Source organism: Schistocerca gregaria, chromosome 4, assembly GCF_023897955.1.
Source record: "Schistocerca gregaria isolate iqSchGreg1 chromosome 4, iqSchGreg1.2, whole genome shotgun sequence".
Lineage (NCBI taxonomy): Eukaryota > Metazoa > Arthropoda > Insecta > Orthoptera > Acrididae > Schistocerca > Schistocerca gregaria.
The window spans coordinates 126,266,448-126,293,186 of record NC_064923.1 but is presented as its reverse complement, the minus strand read 5'-3'; the positions used below and the strand labels follow the sequence as shown (position 1 = coordinate 126,293,186).

The following is a 26,739-nucleotide window of genomic DNA, read 5'->3' as shown; positions in this document are numbered from 1 at the left end:
CACAGCTCGGAGATGGGTGCTGCAGTTCAGAGCAGGGTGTCGCCACCCCCACCGCCAACTATTACAGCGTCTGCTCACAGAGCGACAGAAGTGGAGTGACGGAGCAACGTATGCAGGACGCCGACTCGACCAGAGCAGCAGTCATTTGTAACCACCTGAAAACTGCGTCTGTTTGACGAAATAACGTGGAGAAGACACAACGTGATCTGGGCGGGTGCCCGAGTATTGTACGAGTTATACGAGGGGTATTCGGCCGCGAAATGGAAACCACTGTGAGAATCAAAAATGTTTTATTTGCTCAATGGGCTACAACTTCCAGCTGCTTACAGGGTGACAATTACTGAACTATATGAAATAAAAGAGTCATGACTTCTGAATGGTTTGTATTCGGACGTTCAAACTGCGTGACTGCCCTCGGGAAATGCTGGGAATTAGTATGCGCTGTAGGGTTTGGTTTAGCGACGATGCCCTCTATCATTTGGATGGCTTTGTCAATAAGCAAAATTGGCGCATTTGGAGGACTGGGAAACCGCATTTTACGACCGAGAAGTCTTTTCACCCTCAACGGGTGACTGTGGTGTGCAATGTCCAGTCACGGAACAATCGTTGCTATGTTCCTTGATGGCACGGTTACTAACGAATGGTACGTGAAGGTTTTGGAAGATGATTTCATCCCTGTTATCCAAAGAGCCCCTGATTTCGACGAGACGTTGTTCATGCAAAATGGAGCTCGACCGCATTGAAGCAGGAGTGTGTATGATGTCGTGGAGGAGCACTTTGGGGACCCCATTCTGGTTCTGGGATAGCCAGAGGCCACTGGCATAGAGCTCGATGGGTCGCCATATTCTCCGCATCTCAACACTTGCAACTCCATTTTGTGGGGCTACATTAGAGAAAGGCTGTCCACCAACTACCTCCAAAACCATTGCTGAGCTGAGAACAACCATTCCGGAGGCCATTTACAGTATCTATGTCCCGACACTTCTGCGGGTCACGCAGAATTTCGCTATTCGTCTGTGCCACATCAGCGGCAATGATAACCAAAATCCGAATATCTGTAGTGACGTTTACGTGTTGAATAAAGTATGTGCATGCTTTAGTTTGTAACTGTTGTTGTTGTTGTGGTCTTCAGTCCTGAGACTGGTTTGATGCAGCTCTCCATGCTACTCTATCTTCTGCAAGCTTCTTCATCTCCCAGTACCTACTGCAACCTACATCCTTTTGCATCTGCTTAGTGTAGTCATCTCTTGGTCTCCCTCTACGATTTTTACCCTCCACGCTGCCCTCTAATACTAAATTGGTGATCCCTTGATGCCTCAGAACAATCGATCCCTTCTTCTGGTCAAGTTGTGCCACAAACTTCTCCCCAATCCTATTCAATACTTCCTCATTAGTTATGTGATCTACCCATCTAATCTTCAGCATTCTTCTGTAGCACCACATTTCGAAAGCTTCTATTCTCTTCTTGTACAAACTAGTTATCGTCCATGTTTCACTTCCATACATGGCTACACTCCATACAAATACTTTCAGAAATGACTTCTGACACTTAAATCTATACTCGATGTTAACAAATTTCTCTTCTTCAGAAACGCTTTCCTTACCATTGCCAGTCTACATTTTATGTCCTCTCTACTTCGACCATCCTCAGTTATTTTGCTCCCCAAATAGCAAAACTCCTTTACAACTTTAAGTGTCTCATTTCCTAATCTAATTACCTCAGCATCACCCGACTTTATTCGACTACATTCCATTATCCTCGTTTTGCTTTTGTTGCAAGTCCTTTGCTGTCTCTGACAGAATTACGATGTCATCGGCGAACCTCAACGTTTTTACTTCTTCTCCATGGATTTTAATACCTACTCCGAAGTTTGTAACTAATTTACTTTTTTTCATATATTTCAATGTCATCCTGTGTCTACATAGTCGTAGTGTTGTACCAACTTTACAATTCCCTCGTCATAGAACGCAACCGCCAGTGCTTTCCGCCAATTCTCCACGCTGGTCTACACCTCGTTGTCTATGACAAAATGTTGACGTCATAGCCAGCGGTTCATGTGAGCAGAGATGAGACGCAAAGGAGCCAATTACGGACTGTATTGCGGGTGATCAAGCACTTTCCATCGAAAACGCTGCAGGAGCGTCTGCCCCTGCAGAATGCGTTTGAGAATTGTCTTGAGGAAGGAAACGTATGACAATTATTTTATGCGGGCTGCATAGTCTCAGGAGAAATTTCTCACCAGGCTCTCGTACCTGGCAGGATTCACTATACTCCAGGCAATTTTATGTGCTTACCGTACGCTCAGAACTGAAAACAGTAACATGACAAGATCGACGGGTGTACTACAGACACTATCCAACACATCTGTGCAAAGCATCGTCCGATTTTCACAGGGGTTTCCATTTCGCGACGGATCGGACGTACTTTTCGAATAGCCCTCGTAAATACGCCGGGAAAACATCAGAGAAAACATCAGGCCGTCTGTTAAATGAAGTACTTCCACTAGCTTGTATATGTGAGAATCAGCACATTCTGTAATCATAAGAATTGTGCAGCAGAAGATCCTGTCAATCTATTCACCACAGACTTACAGTTAACGGGCAATGCACGATCCATCTGATATCCTGACCCAGCCACTTCACGGAGTCTAATTGTTCACTGAAAGTGTTAATCTCAATATTTGTTATTTTATAGCACAGGAAGTAGGGTCGTAGAGATGGAGAATACTTCTGAAAATGTGAAAGTGGATGAAGGTATATCAGAATGTCATACGAACGATGAAAAAGAATACTTGCTGATATCCACCCATTCGTACAGACATGTCAGCCTTGAGATGAAGTTGTAAAGTTACAAAGTTGAGAACATACGAATATCCATATTCTGGTTAAAACTCAGTTTTTGTGTCCGAGTTTGCATTTAGGTAAAAATATTTTGGAAAAAGGATTCTCTATTGAGCAAACACAGCTTATTTCTGTATCCCCAACACCTGTTTCCGTGAAGTTCCACAATCCTCAGCGGGCTCATTTTATTTCCTGTCGAATAATAGGTAAAATTTTGTGTGATAAAATTTACAGTTTTCGGTTTGTGGTCAGCTGTCACGATGCGCTATTGGAGCAGTTCGGGGCCAATGGAGAGCATTACAGGTGACGAAACCTGACTGCGTCACTTTCAGCCGGATACAAAAAAAGCTGTCATGGAGTGGCGCAACTAGAAATCACAAAAAGAGAAAATTCAAGGCATTTCTCTCTGATGACAAAGACACAATGACAATCTTTTCGGATAATTAAAAGATGTTCGTTGTTGTTTCTCCTTGTATTATTTACTGCACGAATATTCATACTGTCTATCGACTGATTACTAGCTAAATCGGAGTTTTGATTTTATTAAAATACGAGATCCATTTTCGCCATATACTACCCGAAGCCACTGTGCTGCTTATCATGATCAAGCAGTGCCTCTCTAATTTCTATTTCCTCTCAGTGCAGTGTCCTCCGAAGTCATTAACAAAATTTAACGGAATTTGACCCAATTATGCATCTGCAATGCACAACGGAATCTAACTAAGAGACTTCAGCACGACTCATCAGTGAATGAAATTCATTAATCATTTAAAAAGACATTTCTCAAGCAGGCCAACTATTGTCATTAATAACAGCAGGAGGTGGAAGGGAGTGGTGGAACTCGCATGGAGGAAAGGACTAACACATTATATCTCATCAAATTGGACATTTATTATCAGCGAGCTGCTGTCTCCACGATTTTAGCAGTCTTTTAACAAAGCAAATTCATTTTAATAATGTGGTTCCTTAGGGTGGGTGGATCCTTAACAGAATCTCTTGGCATAATTATCTCGGTAAAGGATAGTGTCATCAGGATGCTCTAGTGACCGCGCTAAAACTCAAACACTCGCCAAAAGTTGTACTTATTTGCAGCGCAAAACTTTCCATTTTCTCAAAATTAGATGTCAAACTGCCATAAAATTTAACAGTGTCACTGATTTCGTGGAAACAGTTTTTAAGAGTGTCATTAGACTTAAGACAGATTACATTCTTTTTTGAAGTACTTGGTACGTCCTCACAAACGGTTTGCAAAAATCTTCACTCTACCAGAACCTTCTCTAAGTCACAAAATCTCTCACTGAACTGATTTTGAGCTGCAGTGAAACACGTTTCATTTTCTCACTTTTTCCAATGAATATTTATTCGAATTTCATTGACAGCATTTTTTACTCTTTGAGATACTGTCCAGCTTTTTCTCGTCAGTATGTTTTTTGAAGAAGTTGTTCTCCAGTTGGAATGGTCCCACGTCTGTCTGCATATCATATAAGAAATTGTTTTCTTCTTGAAGCCTCATATTCAGCGTATTTAACCCATTAGTTAAATCTGTCTAAAAACCAAGGTTTATTAACCATTAGAGATCTGAAAGTTCTCAAACACATTTGTCTTTTTCTATTATAAATGTGCTGATTTCTTTTCTGAGGTCAAAAAATCTTTTCAGTACAGCATCTCAGCAGTACTATCTCATCTGAGAATAATACAGGACATTTTGGTGACCTGCTACCACATCTGACAGAAACTGTTGAAACTGGCGATGTATCACCCCATTTCTTCTCACGAAATTAACAGTGTATAGCACGATGTCTATTACTTCATTCTATGTAAGTAATATAGCATGACGCTTATTGGTGGTAAATACTATGTATTAAAATACAGTGGAAAAATAAAGGGATATTACAACATATCTCTGTCAGTTAATTTCGGTTGTACCCAGCAGTCCCTTCTTTTTTCCTCTCATATTTCTGGCTCCATCAGCAATGCTTACCAATGCTACTCATGGTATTTGCATTTACAGTAACGCTTATTGCCCAAATCTTCAGTACGTCGGGAGCACGTTCTGGCAGATATACAAATATCTTCAAAAAACTTTTTTTTTATCTGGAGGCACCTCCTCATCCATAACTAAAGCACAAGGTGTTATTAGTTCGATGTCTGTATAAAGTCGGTCAGACTTTGCAAGTATTTCGGCTACCGTTCACCTCGCACTTACAGCCAACTTGTCACTTTGAACTTGACCCATAAAAAACATTTTGTTGGTCCTTTGATGACGACTGGAAAAAGTTAATTTTAGTTTACTGTGAATCACCCACAAGCTATGCCAATCAACAGACACCGCATAAGATCTAATGTAGTGTCAAAACGATGCCACTGGCTTAGACCTTATTGGACTAAACACAAATGAACTTTGATATTTTTAGTTCTGCACAGTAACTTTAATGTGTGTGTTGAGATTCACTGTTATGTGATTCTTGTATTTTCTTGCAGTGCGATGAATAAATCTGAATAGTTTGGCATGTCTCCGTCCGAAGTAGTGGCCACCAGTCTTCATTATCTTTACTTAGATCGCATGTAATTTGAAAAAGATTTCTCCACAAATGCGAATTTCGTCGTTTCAGTAGTAAACAAATAGTGGAACGAAAAAAATGAATGATGGAGGAGATACGTGAAGAATTCGCTGTCTGCTATTTTAAAAGTGACAGTTGTTGTTCCTAGTGAAGTTTTAGGCAGTTAGATACAAACATTTAGCGCAGTTTATATCGGTGAAAATCATGTGAATACATAAATATTTCATGAAGCAAACTAAGCATTTTTCGCTTATAGTCATATTTATTTTTCGTTTATAGTCATATTTTGAAGTAAGCAACGAAAATCAAAACATAGAATCCTTGAAGCTGGATGGAACGGACCGGAATGAAATAAGAAGTGTAGTTTTGAGAGATACTGATTACCTCGAAAAAATATAAAAAATTCGAAATCATCTGAACTACGACGATGTACAAGGAGATCATTTGATTCAATCTCCTGGTCAATTTGTAAGGCAAGTGGCTAAACCCACAGCGCTGTAGCGTTAATTAAAGCATAATTCTAACATTACTCTCCTATTTAACATTTAATAATGATATTTTCAAATAATTATGAAAATCAGTTCTGTAACACCACATTTCCACACTGGATGATTCACGCTCAGGTTCGGTAATCTTGTTTAGTAGCATCGAAACTAGAATGCAGTAGTTGTGCTTATTTAGCCATTACATCACATGAAAAACTGCCACACTTGCATTTCAAATACATGCCTGCCGAATTTATACGACGCACCCGCTTTTGAGACTAGCCGATACATAAAACAAAACCATGCGTCTGTCATCTCGATAGTTATCGCTGCTCCACCATACCTTCATCTAAGCTTGCGCACAACTGCGAAAACATTTAAGGCATGTTTACATCTGAGATACTGTACATGTCGTGTCTGTACTTTCGGACATGTCCACTGATTTAGTGGCCCTGCTCATGAGACTCATTACTGGCGGCATCTCGCCAGTTCCCGTAAGACTTGGAGCTTCATATGCATCTGCCATGGAGAGATTATCGGCTGGAACTCTTACGGGAATCGGCGAGATGCCGTGACTATTAAGACTAATGCGCAGGGGCAACACACCAGCAGTGCGTGACGTAAGTTGAGAATTTGGGTCTGACGCCCAAGGACACCTACTGTCGGCCATTCCTTTGAGTCTTGACAGTTACTGCATGATATTTATGTCAGACGGAAATCGTGTCTAATGTAAAGAGCAAAGAATTTATGTCAGAGCTATGGATTTTTACCAGCAGCGATATGTATAGACACATTTATGCGAACATACGCAAACGCTGTTCGTCTACTTTTCTGGCACTGTGCAATAAATGTTCGAGCGAATATTAATGATAAAAAGCAGTGGTTAGAAGTCGAAGTAGAAGAATTAATTAATTTATACCGCAGTAAGCCAGAACTATTTGACGCTACACGCAAAAGTTATGACAGAGAGAAGAAACGTAATGCCTTAACGGTAACAGAACGATTTAGTATGACCGTAGAAAAATTCACAGAAAAATTTGTAACTTAAGAAAACAATTTAATGGTGAATTCAACAAAACGTACAAAGACAAAATCCGTCCCGGCCACTGAAGAATTGCATGTACCGAAATGGCCATACTGTAATTTGCCGTTATTCCTCCTTGGAGGCTCAATGAGTAGGAATCACCTGTTAACACATACCGTTTCAAACTATATCCTTTTAATAAACATTTTATGAAATAAAACACTATTCCATCATGTAGTGTTAGTACCTGCATACCCGATGCTAAAATTCGCAACTTGTTCTGTTACGGTAGCAGGTTTTCTGAGTTTGCTACCTTGCTTTGATATAACTCGGCCAATTTTACTAGCAAGCTTTCCGAAAGTAGCTGATTTCTTTGAAAAAAATTCGCAAACAGCGCTGCATCTTCAATACGAAGCTCAGAAATTAATTCACATAACGCACAGAAATTTTCACTTCTCAGAAATCCTCTCTGGAAGCCAAAAAGAACATTTTTCTTCTTTTCTGACATCTTTAATATATTTACGCAGGCCGCGATATTTTTATTTTGATTTCTGCCGTTTACAAATGACCTACTACCTTGTTATTAAGACTAGTCTTATTTTCACAGTGTGAAATTGTACATGTACAGAATGTGAAGCTATTGATATTTCTTATTTGTAATAAGAATTGATAGTATTTCAGCTTTAAATACTTATAGACTTTAAAGTAGTAACGAAATGAAAGTCTTAAAATTAACGATTGCTTTCAACGTAACAAACAGACTGAAACAGATGTAAGACATACGACATTTTGTTTGTATCTTGTAATAACTGTGAGATGTAAACGTACTCAAACGGGCCGTACGTTTATTACAAATTGTAGCATTTCGGGAACTGTTACAAACGACATAAACTTCTACCGATTTTTGTCAATATGTATATCGCAAAAGCGATTTTCTATCTGACACTAGATATATTTCTGGAGAAAAGTGTCAGATGTAAATGCATCTTCAATGCTGCAATCTGTAGGGAACATAAAACATTTTTCTCAAACATCCCACGTTGAGTTAGCATTAACTAGTTTCCACAGCAACACTACACAGGTAACTACAGCCGCCAGCATAAAGTTGACATGTCCCCCGATGGCACAGAAAAACAGAATTTTCGGTAATGACACTTGTTTGTATTACAGCTGTCACCACTCACCTTTTCTTTAAATGCAACGTTTTAACTACTTTTATATTATGCACCACTCACCTCTCTGTTAGAAGTTACAGCAGAAGACCTGTAACGAAAGAAAAATAAAATGGATTAGTTACACATCAGTTTTGGGCATCAACAGGGACGCCGTAATGCGTAACTGCAGTTTTGTTTGTGTACTACACCGCAAATGTAACGCTGGAATTAGTCTTTTACCTTTGTTGCTGATAAACTTTCAACAGGTAGTCCTGTCTTAATACAACCATGGCTATGAATTTAAATTTACGCTCCAGATATTACTGTCCCAGAAGGAACGTCTCACTCCATAAACGGTATGTTACACGTCTGTTCGGGTACGTTTCATCATTTTAAGCATGGGATGTACAACTGCCGTTATGTATCAGAATGGTTACAATTGATTTTTAACTCGTTTCAATGATTATTGTTGCGGTAGAAACGCTCACTCAAAATTTGTTCACAAAATAATGGAACCAGTTTTTTGCGAAATATTCTTGAAGCAAATTTCAATTCAAGTTTTTAGCTGATTTATATGAGCATTTTCCCCCCTTTTCATTTCTGTGAATTACCCGACTAGTGCAACGCAATGAAGTATGCCCATGGCACTTTTAGATGAAGAGTATTTCCCAACATCCCAGTTTATCTTCGTAGTGTAAGTTCGTAAGTTCTCGCAATAGTCAATTTCCATACAACTTATCTGGGGTGTAGACTGCGTTTGGATGTAAACTACGTCAATGTTTCAGCCACTACTGTAAACAGACTTCGTCAGGGTCTACACTACTAGGACGATATCACTTTTAACTATTAAGTAGTGTCTTCATTGTTGCCTCTGTTGTCATTACGGTCTTCAGTCCGAAAAATGGTTTGATGCAACTCTGCATACTAGTCTGTCATGTGCAAGTCTCTTCATCTTACGTTTAACTACAGCGACCTAAATCCATCTGAACCTGTTTAACGTATTCTAGCGTCCGTCTCCCTCTACTGTTTTCTCCACTCAAACCTCACGCCCCTTTGCATTGCCAAATTAACTATTACTTCATGTTTCAGGATGAGTCCTATCAACCGATCCCTTCCTTTGATCAAGTTGTACCACAAATTTCTTTTCTCCCCATTTCGATTCAGTACTTCGGCAGTAGTTATCGGATCTTCTCGCCCAATGTTCAGCATTTTCCTCTTCTTGTCTGAACCGTTTATCGTTCACGTTTCACTTTCGTACAAGGCTATACTCCGGACAATTACCTTCAGAAAAGCCTTCATAGCACGTAAATTATAGTTGGCTTGCAACACTCTCCGGCTTCGCACGATAGCACTAAGTATCTTCAACTTGTCTCACATAGCGGTGAAAAAATTAAACATGCACACATTCCTCGTGAATCACTTTATCTATCACTGAAAACCGTATCAAAATCCCTGTAGCAGTTTGTGAGATTAGTAGAAAAATTCGGGGATGGGCGTCAGTTTATAACATGTATAGAAGAAGTAGAAAGTATGAATGGAGGTATAAATTCTACCAATAATAAAGGGCACCCCTTTGGCGGTTTGCGTGCCCTTACTTACGTCAGTTATCCAAACAGGGAAGGGAATCTACATTTTAACCGGGAATACGAAACAGGCGTCTTTTCTAGCTAATCTCCACATCGTTGAGATTTGAACGCTAGGCTAAAAAGCACTGAAAAATCCATTGTCCTACAAGAACTCTGGTTAGCAGACTGGACTCGCATTCGTGAGGACGACGGTTCAATCCCGTCTCCGGCCATCCTGATTTAGGTTTTCCGTGATTTCCCTAAATCGTTTCAGGCAAATCCCGGGATGGTTCGTTTGAAAGGGCACGGCCGATTTCCTTCCCAATCCTTCCCTAACCCGAGCTTGCGCTCCGTCTCTAATGGCCTCGTTGTCGACGGGACGTTAAACACTAACCACCACCACCATAAGAACTCGGCCCGCGACCTACCCGCTGGACCTACCAGGCCCAACTTAAGTTCTGCTCCAGGTTCTCTATTCTGTATAGTTGCTCCTTTTCCCGCGAGGTACAGATTCCACTGAAGCTGACCAACTCTTAGTCTCCATCATAGCCATGATATGACACTCCAAATACCAATTAAATATGGAACAGATAGTACATCTATACAACTATTTAAAGACAAGTCAGTGTGTATCGGTGTTACCAAAAATCTTGAAAAGTTCTGTACCGATTTTCTTCAAAGTTTTACACGGCGCTTCAATAAATGTTCGAACGGACATCGCCTATATACTATTTTAAACAACACTGCACAGATTTTCTATAAAAATCGACTGCAGTAGTACGACGGTTAAACCATTACAGAAATTGTTTCTCACACATTCTTTTTCATATGGATAATTTTAAACAAAAATTGTACACACGACTATGTGCCGATTTGTTTTCTTCCTCGCAGTTGGTTTTAACATAAAACAAGGAAACTGTATTTATGGCTTGTCAGCTGATGATTAGAATACACATGAATCTTCCGAAACTCCCAAATCCTACAAAATCCTGTAACTGAAGCTTCTGTCCTCACAGATCCAGCACCAGGAGAGGTCTCTCATACCCTGTACACCAGTAATCGAACAGATTTAACCTTTCATTTCAAGCGACTTCAATTCCTATCAAGATTTCGTCGGAACTAACAATAAACAAGGCTCAAAGTTAGAGTGACAAAAAAACGTTCAAATGTGTGTAAAATATTATGGGACTTAACTGCTAAGGTCATCAGTCCCTAAGCTTACACGCAAGTTAACCTAAATTATCATAAGGACAAACACACGCACCCATGCCCGAGGGAGGACTCGAAGCTCCACCGGGCCTAGCCGCACAGTCCATGACTGCAGCGCCCAAGACCGCTCGGCTAATCCCGCGCGGCGGTCAGAGTGAGGAGGATCGAGTAGGTAGTTTGAGTGTGTGTGTGTGTAGGGTGGGGGGGACTGGGGGGGGGGAAGAAGGGGGTGGTGGAGAGAGATATGTGGGAGGACGAGATAGATAAAGAGAGAAGGTATTGGACATTAGAACGCATACATATTTTGCAATTGCAAAGAATTGTCGCGTTCGCCAGTATATTACACTTTCATCAATACTGTTATTATCAACTGTATACATAAGCCTTCCTTGTGAATCAGTCTACGTATTAGTGACAGCTGTATAAAAATCCCTACAGTAGTCTGTGAGAATAGCATTCACATAGAGACTGAAACCACGGCGGGGGGTCTGAAATTAAGTATTTTCAGACAGATGTTAGCAAAATTCGCCTTTTCAGAAAAACTTTTTTCTCTTTTGTAAAATTGCCTTTTATATTTTTCCTACTCCAGCCAGCCCAAATAGCAAAACTATTCCCCTACTTTTAGTGTGTCTGTTACCAGAGCACTTGCTTAAAAGGGACATACATAAAATTCGTTGCATGACTGGATGTCGGAAGTGGAGGGAAAAGGTAGGTGATGTTCTTTGCTGGATCGCGGGGTGAGGGGGTCTGATTATGTGGCATGGTGCTTTTCCTGCGTTGTACGGTGGGAGTGAGGACGAGCAAGCACGCTGCATGGTGGGCCTCCCAGCTGAGGAAGTGGTTATGTCCGCGCGCAGGGTGGTAGCATACGACTACTCTGTCCGTGGGCTGGATGCTGTTGCTGGCGCAACCAAGGCTCTAGAAGCGCGCATCCATCACCGCGGTTCGTGTTGGTGGGCCACTAGTCTGTATCGATCGCCTCCCTTACATCCCTTTTGACGGTGAGTGCCTGCCGAGCAGACACGCCAACTTCCTCGAACCGTGTGTCTTTCCCACATTCATTTTGACGTTCTACGACCGCGTATCTGTGACGTTGTTCCAGCCTAGTGCGACGCATGTCCTCTCCGACACGTGCGCTGGTAGCTCCGCACTCTCAGCTGACTTCATACCGACGGTACATATCTATTGTTGTACCTGCCCAAAGTTTAAAACGGTTACTACCTCTTTAATATTGAAAATTTCACAGAAATTACACTAGTTGTAGCGCTATGCGTGAAATACCAAACAGTAAGTCGGTTAAATTTAGTATCAGTGATTAATTGCAGTTATAAATGAGAAAACATTGACTTTCCTCTCCACTTTGCATAGTGCGTAACAACGCTATGCGTTCTTACACCCTCCGTCCGTTGACTTTGAGGTTGTTATCAGAGCTGAACAGGCCAGACTGTTTTGTGTTAGAGCATGCGTTATTTTCCGACATAAAATTATGAAGTTCAGTTAACAAATACAGTGTCTGATTTACAAAATTTCTGGTAAATATACGCCATTCCGTTTTCAGTCTTTTATTTTGCATTGCGTTGTATTATAGTCTATATATCAAGCTACAACACTTAAAAGATATCGAAACAAAACAGAAAGGAATGGTTGCAATACTAAGTACAAGAATACCATGCCACTGCATAGGTAGCAAATGTCTCTCTATATCTTCGTTTCTTCTTCAGAGTATCCTGCATTGTTGTTAAGTCTATATCTGAATTCTTAGAGCTCTGGATTCTCCACACTTACTGCATACTGGACAAATTGACCGGGTAACAATTTTGTTTTTGAACTGGAAATTCCTTTACGTTTGACTGTAGTAGCCGTTCTATGTGCACGAGCTGTATCGCAGTTTATAGGACAGCAAGTCTTCTTCAAAGCCACTTCCATACTTCAATAGCTGTGCAATATGTAAATCTAAGTGTCAATCTGTGTTCTTTCTTACATTTTAGATAGTTGGGCGAATTGGTTAAGTGAATACCATGTAGCTTATTACGGCCTGAAATGGTTTCATTGACACCTTCATCCCATGTGGAACTGGTACTTGTTCTTAGGTGATGGTTATTAATGTTTCTCCAAACTTTAGTTAAGTTTAAAAGAGGGTACTTGTTCCGTACCTCAGATATTTTTGTGAAGTGGCCGTACCATTTCCTTGCAGTGAACATTTTGTCTCTCCAGCTTACGTAGTAGCTACTGTCAGTTATTGCCGTTTTCAAGAAGCTAAGTTTTGGATGAGTTTTCCCAGCATTAACACGCGCTTTATGATTTTCAGGGGTAACAGCGTTTGTAAGGATAACTGCCAGATTTGGAACGTTTACTTTTGTTCTTTTAATAGAGTTGTGTACTAGCAAAGCGTTGCACTTTTCCTTTGCACCACTCAGGTGAGGTTAAAGTCTTTTATTTAACCGTGAATATATTTGCTCGACGTACGAAGTGACCTAGAATAGGACTGGCAGTATAGATACGACTCAGAAAACCTTGGATATGACGCAGCCATTTACCATTTTTCTTTTTGATGCATTTACTGCACTTGTTCGCCGGCTCTAACTTCGTGCAGCACTGAACGGCAATGCAAACCGCCATCTGTAGGACGATCCCTAGACTTCGGATCTTCGTCGCTACAAGGAACCACTGTCGTTCGTCTAACCGTTGACCACTGCCAAGGTTCATTATTCGAGGTTTGTTGTAGTTGATGATGGGTCTAGTAGCTCGGCAATAACTGTCAAGAATACTAATGACGGGTACTATCTGAAGTTGTGCCGAAAAGGAAAAAAAAACCGCTAAGGTTGCCGGCAAATGCGAGGCAGACAACCTCCCTCCCTAATATCGTCAAACCTGGGATCGCATTGTCGATTTTCATCAACAATGGTTCCACCGCCGTTGCGGTAAGAGCCTTTGATAGTGGACAACCCATTCGCACTGATCGCTTAATGTTAAAGGGTCCTGTTATTTTATCTAATTCCAAATACCTCCACTGTGGTCGATAGGAAACGAGGGGAGACTCTGACAAATGCTTCAGAAAAGTCAATAGCAATTACGTAGGCATTTAATTTGCAGATGTACCTCACTGCCATTATGCTACGGAAGTCGATTACTGTTTCTATGATACTGCATCTGAATACTGAGCACGTCTGGTGTTCTCTTATAAAGTTTTTCATTGCCTTTTTTAGTAAGGAGTTAATAGTTTGGGACAGAGTTTTGTTGTCTGCATCAACGTTATTGGTCTCAAAGACTGTGTTTGTTGGTAGATACTCCTTCGGTACTAGAACTATTAGTCCTTCCTGGAAACTTGAAGGAAGTTTGTCGGATGTTTCAAGCGTCGTTAAATACGTCAACAAGTTCGGCTTTTAGGACGTCCCAATACGTAAGTCAGAATTCCGCTGGTAATCGGTGTAAACCAGGCGATTGTCCTCTCGGACTTCTAGGCAATGCTCCGAACACTTCCTCTTCTATGTATACTTAGCAAGCGTGCTGTTTCCTGCGTCACTTATGGTAGCACAGGTATCCTGGCGTAACTAAAATTCACAGTTCTCGTCTGCTTGCGCTTCCTCATGTAATTCACGAACATGTTGCGTAATTCCTTATTTTATGAGATCCTGTTGGCCTATTGACCCGTCTCCTACTTCAAGTTCCTCACTTACTTTGTACTGAGCCCGTTTTGTTGTTCGGCGTAGATTTGTTGTTCGGCGTAGATGCTAAAGGGAAGCAGTTCCAAATGGTTCTGAGCACTATGGGACTTAACTTCTGAGGTCATCTGTCCCCTAGAACTTAGAACTACCTAAACCTAACCAACCTAAGAACATCACACACATCCATGCCCGAGGCAGGATTCGAACCTGTGACCGTAGCGATCGCGCGGCTCCAGACTGTAGCGCCTAGAACCGCTCGGCCACTTCGGACGGCGAAGCAGTTTCCTCTTGTATGACGGTTGCCATTCTCTATCTCAGTTTAAGAGCTTCCAACTTCCTTCTCTGCAATAATGTGGCTTGCGCTTAGATCGATACACTAATGTAGCAAAAGTCAAGGAATAGCGATATGCACATACTGGGATGGTGGTAGTACCGAGTCACAAGGCATATTGGAGGAACGATCATGTGTACTCAGGTGATTCATGAGAAAAGGTTTGCCACGTTGTTACGGCCGTACGACGGCAATCAACAGACTTTGAACGCGGAATGGTAGTTGGAGATAGACGCATCGGACATTCCATTTCGGATATCATTAGGAAAATCAATATTCCGAGATCTACAACGGCCAAAGTGTTCCGAGAATACTAAAATTTAGGCATTACTTCTTTCCATAGCCAACGCAGTGGCCGACGGCCTTCATTTAATGACTCAGATCAACGGTGTTGGCGGTGAGTCGTCGCTGCTGACAGACAAGCAATACTTCGTGAAGTAACCGCAAAACCATAACGACTGCACTGCTCTGCGCGTCCCCTCGACACGCTTTGTATGTCCTCCAGTGCTAGTGCTTCCACCTGTCGTCTGTGAGTGGTTATTGCACGATGAGGTCCAACATAGTCGGTGGTCACGTTATTGTGCCTGGACCGTGTAGTTGCTTCCAGACGAGGCGTATACTTTTATAAAACGTGTGCTTGCTACGGAAATTGCTAACGCCCATCCGCTTATAGCCTTCCAGTTACTGCAGCTGGTATAAAATCTTTCGTTAATGTAGCTGTGCCAAGGTTTTCAGTACTGTTACACGTTACACTGCAACCTGAAACTGAGTCAAGATTATCTGTAGCAGCTTCCCGTAGTAGTGCTATTTTTGTTTCAGCTGACTGTAACAACTGTTGAAGACACACCAGTTTCAACCGTGATGCGAGTTTGCTACAGCCGAAAGTGCAGATTTTACAGTTTTGCAACGCCATTGTCACTCCCTGACTGCGCCGATTTCTTGCTACTCGGTTCCGGTATTTATTTTAAGTCTGGGTTTAGAGATCAGATTTGGTTTGCCCTCTCTTTTTCTGTATTTACGCTTACTTCCAGCAGCTACAACAACTGACAGCTTCGGTGTTTTCTTTGCGCCTTCCCGTTAATAAGTATGTTTTGCTCGGTGTGGAGGGATACTGAAGATTATGACGTCACTGTATCTTCCACACCATTCTCACAAAGTTCGGTATTTGACTCTGTTGAGAGTTCTTGTTCTATTTCTTCCTGCGTTTCTTTACTGCTACTCTTAGATATCTTCATTTAGACTTCGTTCCGCATGTATATAGGGTGTTGCAAAAAGATACGGCCAAACTTTCAGGAAACATTCCTCACACACAAAGGAAGAAAATATGTTATGTGGACATGTGTCTGGAAACGCTTACTTTCCATGTTAGAGCTCGTTTTATTACTTCTCTTCAAATCACATTAATCATGGAATGGAAACACACAGCAACAGAACGTACCAGCGTGGCTTCAAACACTTTGTTACAGGAAATGTTCAAAATGTTCTCTGTTAGCGAGGATACCTGCATCCACCCTCCGTCGCATGGAATCCGTGATGCCCTGATGCAGCCCTGGAGAATGGCGTATTGTATCACAGCCGTCCACAATACGAGCCGAAGAGTCTCTACATTTGCTACTGGGGTTGCGTGGACATGAGCTTTCAAATGCCCCCATAAATGAAAGTCAAGAGGGTTGAGGTCAGGAGAGCGTGGAGGCCATGGAATTGGTCCGCCTCTACCAGCCTTACACTGTGAGTTTCAGTTTTGCAGCTGTTCTGCCAATTGTTGAAGATGTTGTTCTGCGACTGTTTCTCCGGAATGGATAATCCTCTTCACTTCAGAGTGTGAACCGATTCCATACACAATGCTATAGTTCGATTTGCCAAAACCCGGGAAGTGGTCAGACTGGTTTTTGTATTTTGCATAACCTCATGCGGGTTATGATACCATGTTTCAACACTGTTCATGTGAACTGCACTATTCACTTCTGCTGTGTGATAAGGCTGCTTGTGGGCAACTGCCGGAACTTATTTGCTGTTATCAATGTCAAATCGGTTCTCTACAAGCAATGTTGCTGGCCACAGTAAATGCTGTATTAAACTACCTATTACATCAGCGGTATCACGAACAGCGCCCTATGTGAACACTGACAGAGACTGACGTTTCGTAACATTTATTTGGATACGAAATTTTTGTCCCGGACTATCCTGCTGAACATAGTCGGCTTGAAACATGATGGTAGTTGACCCAGATACGTTCTAGTGCTGTGATAGAACCCTACGTTTATCACTGATGGAACTCCTCCATTTTTACACGTTTTCACCTCCATTTTTACTGATCGCATACCACTCTGAATGAAAAACGGTTAATAGTTAACCCATACCTCGTTTCGAATACCACGAATGTTCCCAAAAAGTTTTTTTCGTCTTGTAACTTCGTTCGGCACTTCCATTGGTACATTAAATGCTCTCACATTAGTCAAGTTGCCTTCTGCTGCAATGACAAAAAATTTCGCCGCAAGTCCGGAAGTCAGTATCATTTCAAAGTTTCCTGAACACTCTCACACAAAACTTTGTAAACTACACCGTAGACTCAGTGTTATTGACTTGTATTCTACCTACTTGATAGCTAGTAAGTCTGAGATCGGTAGTTACCCGTTGCTGGCTGCACTTGTCCAATCCAGAGGCGCCCATGCGGTAGTTTCTAAGGAGGGGAGACAGGGAGAAAAACCCTGAGATATGGCGAATTTTTAATATTTTTGAAAAAGAAGGGTGATTCGTAAGTAGCCATAAAAAGTTACAGTTCCGATCCTGTAAAAGACCTGTGTAATATCGATTTTTAAATCATTTCTTGAAAGGAAAAACCTGAATACACGATTATTTCTATTTCCTAAAAGGGGTGGTGGGAGACATTGCCTCTGGGTATGAGAGCCCTTGTACTTACGCATGATAGGGAACGAGGATGTGCTCCGCAGTATCGGCGAAGGAACACACGCAACACACTGACAAGCATACAGGACAGGATACAGGACATGTATTAAGACTGCCGGCCGGAGTGGCCGAGCGGTTCTAGGCGCTACAGTCTGGAGCCGCGCGGCCGCTGCGGTCGCAGGTTCGAATCCTGCCTCGGGCATGGATGTGTGTGATGTCCTTAGGTTAGTTAGGTTTAAGTAGTTCTAAGTTCTAGGGGACTGATGACCATAGCAGTTAAGTCGCATAGTGTTCAGAGCCATTTGAACCATTTTTTGTATTAAGACTTCAGGGCATATTTTCCTTAGTACTAGAGGAACGTATATATGTAGGGGATGACAGAGATTGGAATACAACCAACAAATTACTGAAGATGTAGGGTGCAAGTGTTACTCTGAGATGAAGATGCTGGCACAAGAGAAGAATTCGTGGTGGACCGCGTCAAACTAGTGTAATGATGGTCCAAAAACAAAACTCACTTCTGTCTTGTATACCCAGCATCTGAAACAACAAAATATAAACAAGCGCTGCATCGAATGCGAACGAAAACGTTGCGATGGTCCGTGGGTGTCACATTGCTGGACCGTACGAAAGACGAAGATGTAAGGGAACGGATGGGAGTGACAGCAGTTAGCTACAAGATACGAGACGTACCATATAGGTGCTGTGGGCACAGGAACGGCGGCAAGTCAACGGCAAAAAACTGTCCTCCGTTACGATTCAGAAGAAAGACGACTCCATGCCCCTCCCAGTTAGTGAGTCAGACGAGATCAATGAGAACATACGAGTCTTCAAATCTGAGGGTGTGCCCGACAGAAATTTGTGGCGTAAAGCATCTCCGCAAGCGGATGCCCTACGCACATTATAGGAAACGAGAATTTCATCCGAATATCAGACTTACAGAGTACTCTTTTCCGCTCCAGTAAGCGCTTCCCATTTCTGTGTATTTCGTACCGAATGTCCCACATGGGAATAGGAAAAATGTGCTTCCGGCTACCGCGCGATGGCTGAGAGTAACCGGAAAGGAGAGTTTGTGGGAGCAGATAACAACAGTGCTGTGTGCAGAGTTAAAACAACTCTGAGAACACAATGAACACTTTTCCAGTGACTGGACACAAGAACGAAAAATTGGGGAAAACTTAATTCGTAACCCACAAGGAAACGACCCTGACAGCGTGCTCAACAAATCCAGTGACGAGAGGAAAAAGGATCCCGAAGACCAAGCCAAAGGCCGTCCCACTTCTCTTGTCCAAAGCCAGGGTCAAGTCAGGCTGGCGCCTGAACTGCGTGTTATTCCCGTACCGCAAGTCATCGCTATTCTGTTCGTACTTTTCCTCGAAAATGTAAGAGCAGAATCGACTAGTGGAATGTCCGTCACTAAACAGGGTAATCACTGTCCAATAGAGGCCTCACCTGGCCGACTGCAATCATATTCTCCGTCTCTCGCCATCTCTACCATTCACTTACATCTAATTCCACTCATTACACGTTGCCCTCATGGATCATGGACCTTTTAGTGGTGAGGTGGCTTGAGTACCTCAACGATACAAATAGTCGTACCGTAGGTTCAACAACAGTGGTGGGGGGAAGAGCTTTAGGGATTATATATAGAGAGGCCAGACAAACGTATTGCTCCAGAAGAGGGGCGGCAGCCTTTTTAGTAGTAGCAAGGACGGTTGAATGACAGACTCATTTGGCCTTGTAACGATAGCAAACATGGCCCTGCCGTTCTGGTACGGCGAACGCCTGAGAGAAAGGGGAAACGACAGCTCTTATTTTTTCCGTAGGCACTGTAGTGTCACGAAATGGTCGGTGACATAAGTACCTGTAAACGCCGATCGAATCTATATAGAAATATTTTTACAAGTTGCATTGTATGTGAAGATATATGTTCGTCGAGTGGCCACAGAAATTGTACTTTTCTCTTCCCATGTAACGGCTGATCACGGGGACAATATGTGACGCTTTGAAGAAGGGCTTGCAAGTACCTCCTCACATGCCGAAGGCCATCCTCCGTCGGAGCGACGATCACCTACTACCCACGGGTTTTTCGCGAGACTTTTATCGTAAGTTTTGTAATGGGACTTTAATTTGAAATTGGTTTTGATTGTAGTCTACTTTGATCAGACAGGCTTTTTTATTCAGATGTACAAAGCTTACAACACCAAATAAATTTTTGAAGTTAGAAAGCTATTGCTGGATCTGCATACTGAAGTTAATTAATTTTATATCAGAAATATATTATAAACATTTTATTATACGATGGAGCTGAATACATGCTTTCCAATCGTACGGTAAATACTTAGTAAGCTACTGAGACATTCCAAGACTAACTTAAGAAAGAAGAATTAGATTTATTATTTGTAAAGAGGATACAGAAATCCTGTGTGGTTCAGCGGCCATTTAATTATTTATATAGATGGCAGATACTCTCGAAATCTAGATAACGATCGTATTATTCTTTCCTACTGAAGCTGTAGAAAGCCTATCATGCCAATTTATTCCTTCTGTCTGAATTGTTGTGAGGAGATATAATAAGTAATGAAAATTTTAAGAAGAGACAAATATTTTAGGTAATGGTTTGTCTAAGAGAAAGAAACTAAAGAGACTAGAGACACACTAGACGCACCTTCGAATGAAGTTCGAAATCTTTTATAGCATATGAGGTGCTAACTGTGAATTTAAAGTTGAATGTTTAACTACAGTTTTGAAGTGTACTAGGGAATTCTCAATTGGCATCTCATCTGTTGTACATGATTTCGATCATCATTCATGGAGCGTCAAATGTGTCTCTAATCTATTTATTTCTTACTTTTAGACAAATAATTTAACAAAAAAATTGTACATTTCTTTTTTAAATCTCTTTTTGCTTTTTTAAATCAAAACTAGACCTTACTCTGACCGGATTGAAACCCCATTTGTCCGTCTCCTACGCTTCGTTTCACTATCGAAATTTGCAAAAAATTTCATTATGTAATTTTACTTCAAATGACTAACTCAATTTTTAATAGTACCCTGATTACCTCCAAGGAATTAATTTTTTTGACCTCACACTGGCCGCTTTGGTATCCTATTCGTCCCACTTCGTCTGCTTTGAAAATTCGGACGAAAATTCCTTGTGTAATTTCTAGGGAGACTCATTTTCGCTCCCCTCAAACATCTGACCACAAACTACGCTACTGGCAATTAAAATTGCTACACAAAGAAGAAATGAAGATGATAAATGGATATTCATTAGACAAATATATTATACTAGAACTGACATGTGATTACATTTTCACGCAATTTGGGTACATAGATCCTGAGAAATCAGTACCCAGAACAACCACCTCTGGCCATAATAACGGCCTTGATACGCGCTTCCAATGTGCGTTCACCGCGATGTCGCCAAACACGGATGCGACCATCATGATGCTGTAAACAGAACCTGGATTCATCCGAAAAAATGATGTTTTGCCATTCGTGCACCCAGGTTCGTCGTTGAGTACACCATCGCAGGCGCTCCTGTCTGTGATGCAGCGTCAAGGGTAACCGCAGCCATGGTCTCCGAGCTGATAGTCCATGCTGCTGCAAATGTCGTCGAACTGTTCGTGCAGATAGTTGTCTTGCAAACGTCCCCATCTGTTGACTCAGGGATCGAGACGTGGTTGCACGATCCGTTGCAGCCATGCGGATACGACGCCTATCATCTCGACTGCTAGTGATACGAGGCCGTTGGGATCCAGCACGGCGTTTCGTATTACCCTCCTGAACCCACCGGTTCCATATTCGGCTAACAGTCATTGGATATCGACCAACGCGAGCAGCAATGTCGCGATACGATAAAACACAATCGCGATATGCTACCTTTATCAAAGTCGGAAACGTCATGGTACGCATTTCTCCTTCTTACACGGGGCATCACAACAACGTTTCACCAGGAAACGCCGGTCAACTGCTGTTTGTGTATGAGAAATCAGTTGAAAACTTTCCTCATGTCAGCACGTTGTAAGTGTCGCCAGCGGCGCTAGCCTTATATGAATGCTCTTAAAAGCTAATCATTCGCATATCACAGCATCTTCTTCCTGTCGTTTAAATTTCGCGTCTTTAGCACGTCATCTTCGTGGTGTAGCAGTTTTAATGTCCAGTAGTGTACAGCCCCATCGAAGCTACATCACAGTATGCAGCTCTTACGTAAGGCTAAACTGTGATAGCATCCTCTTCGGTAACATATTGCAGAGGTAAAACAGTTCCCCATTCTATGATCGAGCGGGCACTACTCAGGAGAGTCGGAGAGTGAAATGTTACTTTGTAGATCCCTTAACAAGGTTAGGAAGTTAGAGAACAGATAGGTTGAAGTTGGATGTAGGAGGAGGTAGTGAAGTGGAACGGCAGAAAGAACAGAGCTTCTTGTTAGCTGAGTATAGATCTGTCAACACAAAATCAAGCAGACGCAGTACAGGTGCAGGTCTAATAACGAATAAGAAAATAAGAATGTGGGTAAGCTACTATGAAGAGCATAGCAAATGCATTGTCGTAGCCAATACAGACAGGAAACCAAGACCCTAGCACACTAGTACGAGTTTATATTCCAACTGGCTCCGCAGATGATGAGAAAATTGACAGCATGTGAGATGAGGTAAGGAAATTATTCAGACAGTTAAGGAATAGGAAAATTTAATAAGGTTCGGCTGAAATACGGTAGTAGGAAAATGAAAAGAGGGAAAAACAAAAGGAGAATATGTACTGGGGGAAAGGAACAAAAGAGAAAGTGCCCTGTAGTATTTTCTACTTATCGCTAACGCTTGTATTAAAAACCACAAAAGAAGCCTGTATAAGGGGAAGAGTCCTCGAGGTACTGAAAGATTTCGGATTGTTTATGCAATGGTAATACAGAGATTTCGGAATCAGAGTTGAAAATGTAACACATTTCCAGGGGCGGATGTGGACTCTGACCATTAAAACCGAAGGAATTGCAAGAAAGGTAGGAAATTAAGGGGATGGCACTTGGCAACGGTGATTTCCCTAAATCGCTCCAGGCAAATGCCGGGATGCCCCCTTTGAAAGGGCACGGCCGACTTCCTTCCCCGTCCTTCCCTAATCCGATGAGACCGATGACCTCGCTGTTTGGTCTCTTCCCCCAATCAACCCCCCAACTTGGCGACGTTGACAGAACCGTAGGTTGTTGTGAGATTCATGGGTTCATTACGCAACGATTGACTGAAACAAGTGAAAAGTGTATAATACCATTATGAATGGATAGAAGAGATGTGATTCACGGTAGTAAAGACTAATAAATGCTCATAGCTGTTAATGTATGCTCTGTAGGACCCATGTTTACTGGGCATTTTTTCTTGTTTTGGTCAATACTGCGTCCTCCCAAAATGTAGAAGACAAAAACAGCTTGCTGTAGAAGAGGTCCACTGTCAGAGCTATCAGAAAGATTTTCGCTTATTAAATTTCGACTCTGTCATTTGCGAATCAGGATCACTGACCTCGAATAGATACATTTATCCCTCTCCATTATCCATGACAGTCTGTAACATTATCACTGAATCAACCTGTATAAATAGTTAAATGACACGGTTGTCCTCATCAGGAACAGCACCCAACCAACACTGAGTGCAATAGTTCGGGTATGCATGCCGACGACACAAGCAGAAGACGAAGGGATAGGATATTCTACCGATAATTCAGTTTATAAAGGGCAGATGATAATCAAATAATTATGGGGGAACAGTAAGGCGGTAATAGGAAAAGGATCTGAGAACGAGAGGATATTGGTTTGATGGTGCAATGAGACATTTCAAAGCCTGAGATCTGCAATAAACTGCAGTTACTAGTAGCGAATACAGCAATTTGAAAATAACAAGAGGAGGAGATATACACAAAATTTTCATTGGATTAAAAAAAAGATCAAAAGATAGTTCTGAAAAATTATAAAAATCTCCACTTTCATTTTTTACGTTCTGAAGTGCGTAGGAAATCGTCTCACGCAGCTTGGCGTGGCCCGCATTGAACGGCTGAAGATGCAAGCGTGTTCCACAGCACGCTGCGATAAATTTCTGCGCATAGCAGACTGTAGCCTACGACTTGGTCGTCGACGGGACGTTGCACCGAGACTCGGTGGTCCTCCATCCTCTCCGTCTCCACGGCTACCCGCCGCTGCGTCAGCCCGAAGAGTTGCCTCGCGGCTGAGTCACTGGCTTTGCAGGGAAGCCCTTCCTGGCCGCCACAGAAGCCCTACACCAAAAATCCACTCTCTAAACTGGGCGTCAACACTTCCGCGCGTTTCCCTGAAACTCTGATGACTTGGTGTTCTCCACACGCGACACGTAACCGATCGCGCCTGAATGGCGCCAAATCTTATTTCAGCAACGGCAGTACCGAACAACTTACGTGCAAGTAACATACTGTATTGAATTTTCTGATCATCAGTCGTTTGGTTCGATTCGGCCCGCCACGAATTTCTCTCTTGTGCCAACTTCTTCATCTCAGAGTAGCACTTGCTGCCTACGTCCTCAATTATTTGTTGGATATATTTCAAGCCTGTCTTCCCTTATAGTTTTTACTCTCTACAATTCCTCCCAGTATCACTCAGTGGACTGATGACAAAAAAATCATGTCTTAACACACGTCCTACGACCCTGTTCTTCCTTCTTGTTGCTATTTACCATAGGTTCCTTTTTTTTTGCAGATTCTGCGGAGAACCTCCTCGTTCCTTGTCTCATCAATCTACCTAATTTTCGACATTCTTATACAACATCGCATCTCAAACGCTTCGATTCTCTTCTTTTTTGGTTTTTCCATAGTCCATTATTCACTGCCGTTCAGTGCTGTGCTCCAAACGTACATTATCAGAAATTTCTTCCTCAGTTTAAGGCCGACGTTTGCTACTAGCAATTTGCCTTTTATGTCATTCTTGCTTCGTCTGTCACGCGATATTTTTCTTCCAACGTAGCAGAATAGCTTCACTTTTTCTTGGCGCCGTCCCCAGTTTTTATGTTAATTCCACTGCTGATCTCATTTATACCGCTCCTCGTTACTTTCGTCTGCCTTCGGTTTACTCACAATCCCTGTTTTGGTCTCATTAGACTGTTCATTCGATTTAACAGATCCTGTTACTCTTCTTCACTTTCACTGATGATAGCAAATTGATCAGTGAATCTCATTATTGGACGTCCTTTCACACTGAATTTTATCCCCACAAATGAACCCGTCTTTTATCTGTATCATGGTTACTTCGATGTATAAGTTGAACAGTAGAAACGAAAGACTCCATCCCTGTCTCACTGCCTTTTTAATCGGAAAACTTCGTTCTCGTTCTAGGTTCTTGTACATATTATTTATTATCCAGCTTTCCCTCTAGCTTACTCATCGTACAAATGCTTTAAAAATAGTATCCTCTGTAAACAAACTGCAGTTTCCCAATATTACACAAGTGCATGGAAATTTTGCCATAAGTTCATGTGTAACTGAGGCGATGTGGTCGTCAGACTTTACATACTTCTCTGTTTCTTCCAGGTATTGTGCGTTTGAAGTAATTCTCGCTGTTGACGAAGAGAGGACAGTAGTTGAGGTAATGTAGCGTAGTGGAGAGCGAATGTAGCATAGCGGGCAGCGACACGAGACCCATTTAACAGTAGAAATATTGTGCCTTCATATCTCTGTGTGACTTTCGAGTGGAGTGAAATGAACATAGGTATTTAGTGCCTTGAGCATGTTGGGGCTTGTATCTACAAAATACCTTTACTGGAAAAGTTACTCTTCTGCTTTCATCTCCAAAAAATCTGCGGCGGAAACTCATCGTTTGCTAGTGGAAGAGTATGGAGAACTGTTCTGTCGGAAACAACGTGAAGAGATTGGTTTCAATGGTTCAAAGACTGTGATTATGAAGTGAGTGGCAAAATGCGCCCAGATAGGTGTGGAGCACCATGAGCTGATGTAACTGGTCGAACGGTGAACGATAAACGCCATAAATGATAAATTTTCGATTTGAATCGAGCACTTAAACACAAACGAATAGGGAGAGAAGGTTGTAGTTACCTAAGAAAACTACTTAACGCAAACGAATAGTGAGAGAAGGTTGTAGTTACCTAAGAACACTACTTTCAGTAAATTCTCTTGTACATTTTTTCTAAAATAAACAAATATTTTCTAGAATGAGATTTTCACTCTGCAGCGGAGTGTGCGCTGATATGAAACTTCCTGGCAGATTAAAACTGTGTGCCCGACCGAGACTCGAACTCGGGACCTTTGCCTTGCGCGGGCAAGTGCTCTACCAACTTTTTTTTTTTTTTTTTTATAAGGAAGGCAGGGTAAACAAACATTCTTTATTCGTACAATTGTGCTGTCCTAGGGATAAGAAAAGTATCGAGACAGCAAAAATAATTTAGAAACCAAAAAATCAACACAAAGGCCGCCCTATTTTCTATTTATTTATTTATTTATTCATTTTTTTGTAACAGCAATAAAGTAAATGACAATCCTAGTCACGGGCGGACCCCCCCAGCTATCGGGAGGATTGTGAAAAACACTTCCTAAAAAATTGGAAAAGTAAGTCCTGTATTTCGTATGACTCCGTATGAGCTCGTGTTGTTCTTGTAAATACATCCAATAATCCATCACGGACTTAATATCGTACGAAAACAAATATTTCGTCGCATGTCCAGCGATCCAATTGACCGCATATGTCTTTTGTTTGGGAAAAAAGGTCTTGTCCGGTAGAAAAAGTACATCCGATGTGATTTCTGTGTAGTTAGTGCGCTGAAGGAAGGCCAGTATTCGACGCGTCAGCATCCAGACGTCCCTCGCTGCGCCACACATTAAACCATGTTCTTCCGTTGCTAACAGTCCACAGTTGGTGCAAAGCGGTGAATCGACCATATGAATTGTATGTAATCGACTCCTGGTCACAAGTTTACGGTTTATAAGAATATACCACATCGATCTCGCTGCTGTTGACAGTAATGGAGTATG

The 26,739-nt window shown here is 41.9% G+C and overlaps 1 protein-coding gene across 2 annotated transcripts in view; it reads right to left on the bottom strand.

Moving 5' to 3' along the window:
• The window catches only part of LOC126266957 (uncharacterized), a 1,160,365-nt gene that overhangs the window by 446,508 nt on the left and 687,118 nt on the right, over nt 1-26,739 (bottom strand). For both annotated transcript variants that reach the window (XM_049971677.1, XM_049971676.1), the window contains exon 4: nt 8,147-8,174. The gene's annotated coding sequence lies outside the window, so the exon portion shown is untranslated. The remainder of the gene's footprint in view (nt 1-8,146; nt 8,175-26,739) is intronic.